The following is a 7,897-nucleotide window of genomic DNA, read 5'->3' on the forward strand; positions in this document are numbered from 1 at the left end:
TTTCCAAAAGGTCAAACTTTTTTAAAAGACATAAAATGTCAGTCCTAATTCTTTTCCCTCCCATCTTCTGCCCCCCATCACACTTTACTGTTCGGATTTAGATATTCTCCTTATTCCCATTGTGTTCAATCAGGTAAACCTCAGGTGTGTGACCTGGGACCAGGGGCACGGGACAATTACTCCTCAATGTCCCCATCTCTTAATGTATGCCTTTTCCCCTCTGGTTCAGTGTGAGGGCACAGCAACAACGTGCTGGCTTTTGGATACCATGACAGCATGGGCTTGGCATCAGGAGGGCTTCTGTTCCCAGTGTTTTGTCTAGTAATAACCATGGATCTGCGCTGAACCAAAACCACCCTTCATCACCTAGAACACCCTATGATAAGTGGCAGGCATTGGCCAGGTGTCTAGGTGGGGTTGAATGCAACCTATGGTCATAGAATTGCATGAGATTAACTTGCCCATGAGGAGACCACAGGTTATCACCACAGTCTCATGTGTTAGCCAAATGAGTAAGTAGAATGTTGGCCAAGATTTCTTACAGTGAATACTCCAAAAGGTATTTAGGGCTCTAACCTATATTGATTTTTTGTGTAACAACATATAATCTCCTATGCTTCTCCAAGGATGCCTGGCACTCCTGCAGGACACAAAGAAGCAGTCAATTTATGCAGTACACATAGGGACATACTATAGCAAAGTACTGAGTGATCTCCGAAATAGGATCCTCAAGGCTGTAGACCTTCATACAGCAGCATACTAAAGGGATAACAGGGATCACTTGTTCCTTGTCATTTCCTTCCCCTATCTTTCATACACCAAAGCCAAGAGAACTTTCCTGTTTCTGAAAGCAGCAATAGAATGCACAGGAGACAAGTCATTGCAGTTTTCAGTCTACAGCTTCTACTGTAGAATAGAACAAATGGCAGGTTTAGCCACCATCATTCATATTTCATATTGTCATAAGAGGACTAACTTGTGTGAACAGAAACCACATCATCTGCTTCTAGTGATTCATGTGGGTGTGAAGGATAAGGCCAGGAGGAGCCTGGGGATGCATCTCTAGGGATGATGCAACCCTGGGCAGGAAAGTAAAGACCTCAAGGACACAGATGTTGTTGTGTTGTTGTTTATCACCATTGCTATTTGAAAGTAAAATGGTAAAGATAAGGAGGAATGTGCATTGTGAACAGCTGTCTGATAGGATGGCATTAGAAGATGAGACGATGGATGTCTGCAATATGGCTTATTAGGATACAAAAAAGATGGGCTCTTGACTATTGATGAACTAGTAAGTTTTGTCAATTCTGTCTCCACAATACCCTATCCATCCCTTTCTCTCCACTCATAAAGGTCCATGCTTTGTACGCTATATCACCAACCATCTAGGTCCATCTTGCTACCTGCCCTCTGTCAAAACCCTATGACTTTCTACTGTGATGTACAAAAATCTAGAGAGACAAAATTTCTGTGTAATTAATTATTTTATTAATCATGCTGGCATATAATTAATAAAAGGGGCCAGTGACACTCTCAAATGCCAAAGACCCTTTTTTGGAACCCACTTAATGCTTATGTGCCCTTGGAAGAGAGGATATTCCTGAGAGTGGCAATTGACTCTGATTGGTTAACAAGTAATGACAGAGAATGAGTATAGAAGGAGAGGTGGATTTATTCTAATGAGGTACTGGGAAACTTGACTTTGATCCTGTCATTTACTTTCAAACCAAGCCCAGCCTAGGGCAATCTAATCAAAGAATTTATCCCCACCCAAACCTGACTACTCAAAACAATGGGCTTCCCCATCTGGATGGGATCTGAACAAGATTGATGCTGGCTTGGCCTAGTAGAGAACAAGGTTTCAGAAAGGGAAAAATCCTTGTCTCCCTAATATTAACAATTAGTTATTTAATAATCATTTCTCTCACCATCTAGACCAGAACGTTCTCCATCAGACCTCCAAAATCCATACCCACCATTTTCTGGGTAAGTTAATTGACTCACCTTTAGATGAGCTACCTTGATTAGTGACTGAGTGGAAACTTCCCTAACCCAATATCTTTGATAGTGCTTTGCAGATTTGTAACACTTTCTTGCAATCTACCCATGTCTCACTGACCACCTCCCACTTTAAATATCTTACTCTGGGCACAGAAATCAAATCTAAGCTTCATTTGCTTCTGGAAGGGATATACCAACTGACTGCCTATAAATCAGCTCACTATCTCTATGATTTTCTAGAATTTAGACCAAAACTCTCTTCCCTGGCCCCAATCCCATGTATGTATTGTCTTTCCATAGAGAGTATAAATTCTTTGACGGCAAAGACTATCTTACTTTTTGTATTTGCACCCCCACTGCCTGGTACATTGTAAATATTCAATAAATGCTTTTTCAATAAATTGATTTCTCTTCATTCAGGCCCTCATGACCTATAGACTGACATTTTGTTATAGCCTCCTATCTGCTCTCTCTGGATCTGGTCTCATCATCTGTAGTCTATCTACACAGCTACCAAATTGATATTCCTAAAGCATAAATCTGATCAGGTCATTGCAGAAGCTCCAGCAACCACATATTGCCCCTAGAATAAAATACAAATTCCTATATTTGGCATATGACGTCTTTTCTAATTTGGTTCCAACCCGTCTTTCTAGAATGAGGTTACATTACTCTCCCTCATATACTCTACCTTCTAAATATCACATTTGCTGCCTTCGTGCCTTCTTATAAGCTCTTCCACCTCCCTGGGGGGAATGACCTCCTTTTCTACCTAGACTTTTTAGAAGCTCTAGCTCTTTTACACTTCCGAACCAAGGCCATTCCTTTTTCTTCCAATTGTTGGCTCTTCCCCCTGGCAATTACATTGTATTTTTGATATTTATATTTTGTATTTACTTATATATGTACATATGGTTTCTCCACCCTGCCACCACAGACACAGTAGGATGGTAGTTCTTTGGAGGAAAGACTATTGGGTTTTTGCATTTTTGTCCTAATACATAGTAGAGTTTCTGGCACAGAGTAGGTACTGAATAAATGGTTGTAGAAAAAAGGAAGGCAGGCAGGAAGGAAAGAAGCAGGAAGGCAGGAAGGCAGAAAGGAAGGAAGGAAAGAAGGGAGGGAGGGAGGAAAGAAGGGGAGGAAGAATGATGGAGGGAAGGAAGGACAAAAGAATAGAAGCAAGGAAGAAGGAAGGAAGGAAGGAAGGACAGAGAAAAGAAGGGAAGGAGAGAAGGAACTGATGGAGAGTAAGGAAGGAGGGAGGGAGGAAGAAAAGAAAGAAGAAAGGGAGGGAGAGAGAGAAAGCAGGGAAATACATAAATACATACACACATGTGTTATTTGTTGTCATTATTGTTGTTCAGTCATTTCGTTTGTGTCCAGCTCTTCATGACACCATCTGAGGGTGTCATTTCTTGGTAAAAATCTTAGGGTAGTTTGCCGTTTCCTTCTCCAGTTCCTTTTACAAACAGGGTTAAGTGACTCACCCAGGATCAAACAGCTAGTGAGTGTCACACCAGATTTGCACTCAGGAAAATGAGTCTTCCTGACTCCCAGCCCAGGACTTTATCCATTGTGTCACTTAACTGATATATGTACGTGTACACACACACACACACACATGCACACACACAGAGGCAAACATACACATATATTCCTCTGGAGATTTCTAGATTTGCTTAAGAGGGCTTGTTACAGAAAATAATAGTTAACAATATGGTGCTTCATTTATGTTTGAAGCACTTCGTATATAATATCTTATTTTAAATTTGTAACCACTTGAGGTAGGTATGACAGACATTATTAGGTGTATATATTATAGGTGAGGAAACCGAGGCTATGAGGTTAAGTTACTTATTCATGGCCACATGGTAAATATCAGAGACTATTTTTAATCATAGGTCTGCCCAAACTCCAAGTCCAGTTTTCTTTCTGGGCTTCCACACTGCCTCTCAAATGGAGGCTAAGATATAACACAAAGCATCGAGTATGACATTAAAAATATAGCAGTTGTAGTGCCCAAGAGAAAATTACCAGGAAATGGGTAGTAGTGATATTTATGACCTTGGATGTTTTCTATGCTGATACAAACAGTATGGAAAAAGCTGAGCCAACTAAACATCTTCATGGAGGAAAGGTAAAAATATTTTCATACAGATCACTGAAACATGGTGAGATCTCATGGCAAGAAGCTCACCATGAAAGGAAACACTTTGTTCACAAGTAACCAATGAGATAATGGTGGTGGGGTAGCAGTATATATAAAAATGAAATATTCCTTTGTGTGGGGCAGCTAGGTGGTACGGTGGATAGCGTGCTGGGTCTAGAGCCAGGAAAACCTGAGTTCGAATCTAGCCTCAGACACTGCTAGCTGTGTGACCCTGGGAAAGTCACTTAGCCCTATTTGTCTCAGTTTTCTCATCTGTAAAACAGAGATAACAACATCACCTACCTTCCAGGGTTGTTTTAAGTATCAAATGAAATAATAATGCAAAGTGTTTAGCACAGTGCCTGGCACATAGTAAGCACTATATAAAAGTTTGTGTTGTTATTGTTAATATTCTGATTGAGAAACCAAAAAGAAAGATGAGAATTTCCACAGGACTGGAGACAGGCAAATGTTGGGTCTGTTTTCAAGAAAGATTAGAAGAAAGACCATTAATAAACCAATGATTTTGATGTTGATTTCTGGCAAAAATTCTAGGACACATTATTAAAGGGCTGGTTTGTAAGCACCTGGAAAAAAGAAATTATCGTTCTAACAAAGCATTCAGAATAAATCTCGACTAATCTCATTTCCCCTGTCAAAGTTGGTTACAGAATTGCAAAGTGGTTGCTCCACATACAGACTTACTGGGATTGTAAACTACCTCCTCCACACAAGCTTCCCAATACAACAGTGATTACCATCTACCTTCCACTAATTCAAAGAATCAAAAGATGATAGATTCAGAACTGGAAGAAACTTTAAAATCACGAAGTCCAGTGCCTTCATTTTGCCAATGAGGATACAATCAATGGAGTACCTACTCCCAATAAACTAGCATTTCCCCTGTTCCATGACTAGCAAAATCCCATCTCCTGCTCTGCTTATCCCTATAATCCAGAATCACCATCTATGAGGGTACTAAAGCCTTACTACCTCTTCCTGAACTCACATGCTGGTCCAGCTCAACCCTGTAATTCTATACTACTCATCTGCCCTATCTAAGAAGCACAGTTGAAAGAGTCCTGTGCATGGAGTGAAAAATATGGGTTCCAATCCTGACTTGGGCATTTATTAGCTGTGTGCCCACAGATAAATCATTTAACTTCTCAGGTCCTTAGTTTCCTCACCTGTAAAACAGGGATGAATAAGATTTGCATGACCTAGATCCCATAGCTGTGAAAAAAGGAGATTTGTTAATATTAATATTTCTAAATATGAGAGATTATTATTCTCTTCTTCCCTCCCCTTCCACTGTAGCTTCTGGATCCTCGGTTCCCCCTACAACTCTTTCTTTCCTACTCTTTCCATCTTCTTACACTATTAGTACCCTGTGTCTCTCCAGAAAACTCTTCACATAAGGAAGAACTTTTTCTTAAGCTGGACCTGTGAATTCATTGGTATAGGGAACTCTCAGTGAGAAAACTCCTCCTATTAGTGCAAACTAGCACCTGCTCTGCCTAGGACACTGAAAGGTCGAGGGACTTGACCAGAGCAACACCTCCAGTATGTGTCAGAAGCAGGATCTGAACTTATTTGGATGGCACAGTGGATAGAGTTCTAGACCTGGAGTCAGGAAGACCTGAGTTCAAATCTTGCCTCAGAAACTCATTGTGTAACTTGGGCAAGTCACCTAAGAACTATCTCAGTTTCCTTGTCTCTAAAATGGGCATTGACTTCCCAGGGCTATTGTAAGGATAAAATGAAATGATATTTGTAAAGCACTCTGTAAACCTTACAGTGCTATGTAAGTACTAGCTATTATTAATATTATTATTCCTGACCCTAACCCTGGATCTTTATCCACTATGACATCCTGCCTCTAATAAGTACCACTTTATTAAAAATTAAAAGACCTAGGGAAAGTTCTAAGTATAACAGGCAGATCTTAGAAGAGATTAACCAAAAATTACACAGGATGAGAAAGAAGGATAAAATTGAGTTTGGCATTATTTGAGAGAGTATCTACTTTGATGAACTCACAGATCCCTTGAAGTATAAGAAAGGACATTCTCACAGACAGGGCTGTCCAAAACCAAAGCAAGCTTCCTCAGGAGACAGCACAAATCACTGATATTACCCAAAAAGCAACTAAATGAACACATCTGAAGGATGTTGGAGAAGGAATTCCTGTCTTAGGTATGGGTTGATCTGTATTTCCTCTAATTTCCTTGACAATTCAAGATTTTATGATTCTAATAAGACCTACAAAAATGGTGAATTTATTTTGCATGATTAGAAGAATGCATTGCCCCCACTAGACTAAGATCCGAAGTCTTAGATCTAAAATTTAGATCAGACACTTCCCTGTTCTCAGTGCACTGCAAAGGTTGAAGTCCTAGAGTCTGGCATTATTTATCCCAAGGGGATATAATCTGAATCTCTAATATCTGGTGTCTCCTTGAGGCTACATTCCATACTCTGCCAATCTGATAGTTCTCCTTTTCCTCTTTTGAGAAGAGTCAAAGCTCTTTCATGTTCAGTCATCTTAATATGTATTTAAGAAGCTGTGAGACAACTGGCATCCCATGAAACATTCCCGGATCATTGGGCGTCTCTTGCTTTTTTTAATCATCAAATCTGAATCTGCTTACTAGTACATTGCTATTCAGTTGTTCAATCATGTCTGACTCTTCATGACACTGTGGACCATACTGTTCATGCGATTTTCTTGGCAAATATACTGTAGTAGTTTGCCACTTCCTTCTCCAGGGAAAGGAAATTATTGTTAAGCACTAAAGATAGTGGCTAATCTAAAGATTATGTGAAGATTAGACTGGACTGGCTTATGAAAGAGTCTATTGAAGCCTCCTGATTAACTGTAGAGAAGAAAATTGTGAAATGACAGGACAAAAATACTAGCAGGATCAGCCAACCTTGGTACGAGAGTCAAGTCAAAGTTAGGGAGGTAGAACCACAAATGATGGCAGACCTTGTGAATAGCAGTCCAAACCAAACCATCACATTTGCAGAATGGAAGAGACTGATGGTCCAGCCTTTGTAGCCATGCTCACAAATGCAAGGAAGGGTGCTATGAGCAGCCTCATCTTCCTACATGAATGACAAGCATGTACATATAGGCTTGGATTGCCATCTGAACTATTCCCCTGGCCCCAATTAAGTTATTCCATTGCTGTGCTGCTGTGAATTCATTTCCACTCCATTACAGCCTCTCTGGGAGCTGCTTCTTATCTGGTAAACATGGAACAGAACTGTGGAGAAAAACTAGAGCTGAAGACAAACACATAAATAAAAGGTACCTTGCCACCACCTGGCCTGTTGTTTCAAACAGTCACCCACTCAGCAGTGCCTTAGTCACTGATAAAAGCATCATGCTTCTTTTCTTTCCTAAATGGGTAAATGTTCAACAAGAAGGCAATGTTATAACCAATTTGGCTTCATTGAAAGACCCTTATATGGCTAATACAGGCATTTTGTATATGTGATGAGGCTAAACTCTTCTGGGCACTAAGTTAATTTTTCTCCATCATGATAAAATAAGTAAATCCCTTAAAAGACACAGGAGGAGCCAGGCTCCATCACAAAAGTGATTATTTTTAGTTATATTCAAGATGAAGAAGTAGAAATGAAACTCCAGGAGACTAAGATGAGAAGAGCAGTTGACCCAGACCAAGCATACGCAGAGAAGTCAATGTTGGTGAGGATGTAATTGTAATGTCACTGAAA

The sequence above is a fragment of the Trichosurus vulpecula genome, chromosome 3 (genome assembly GCF_011100635.1).
Source record: "Trichosurus vulpecula isolate mTriVul1 chromosome 3, mTriVul1.pri, whole genome shotgun sequence".
NCBI classification, from domain to species: domain Eukaryota; kingdom Metazoa; phylum Chordata; class Mammalia; order Diprotodontia; family Phalangeridae; genus Trichosurus; species Trichosurus vulpecula.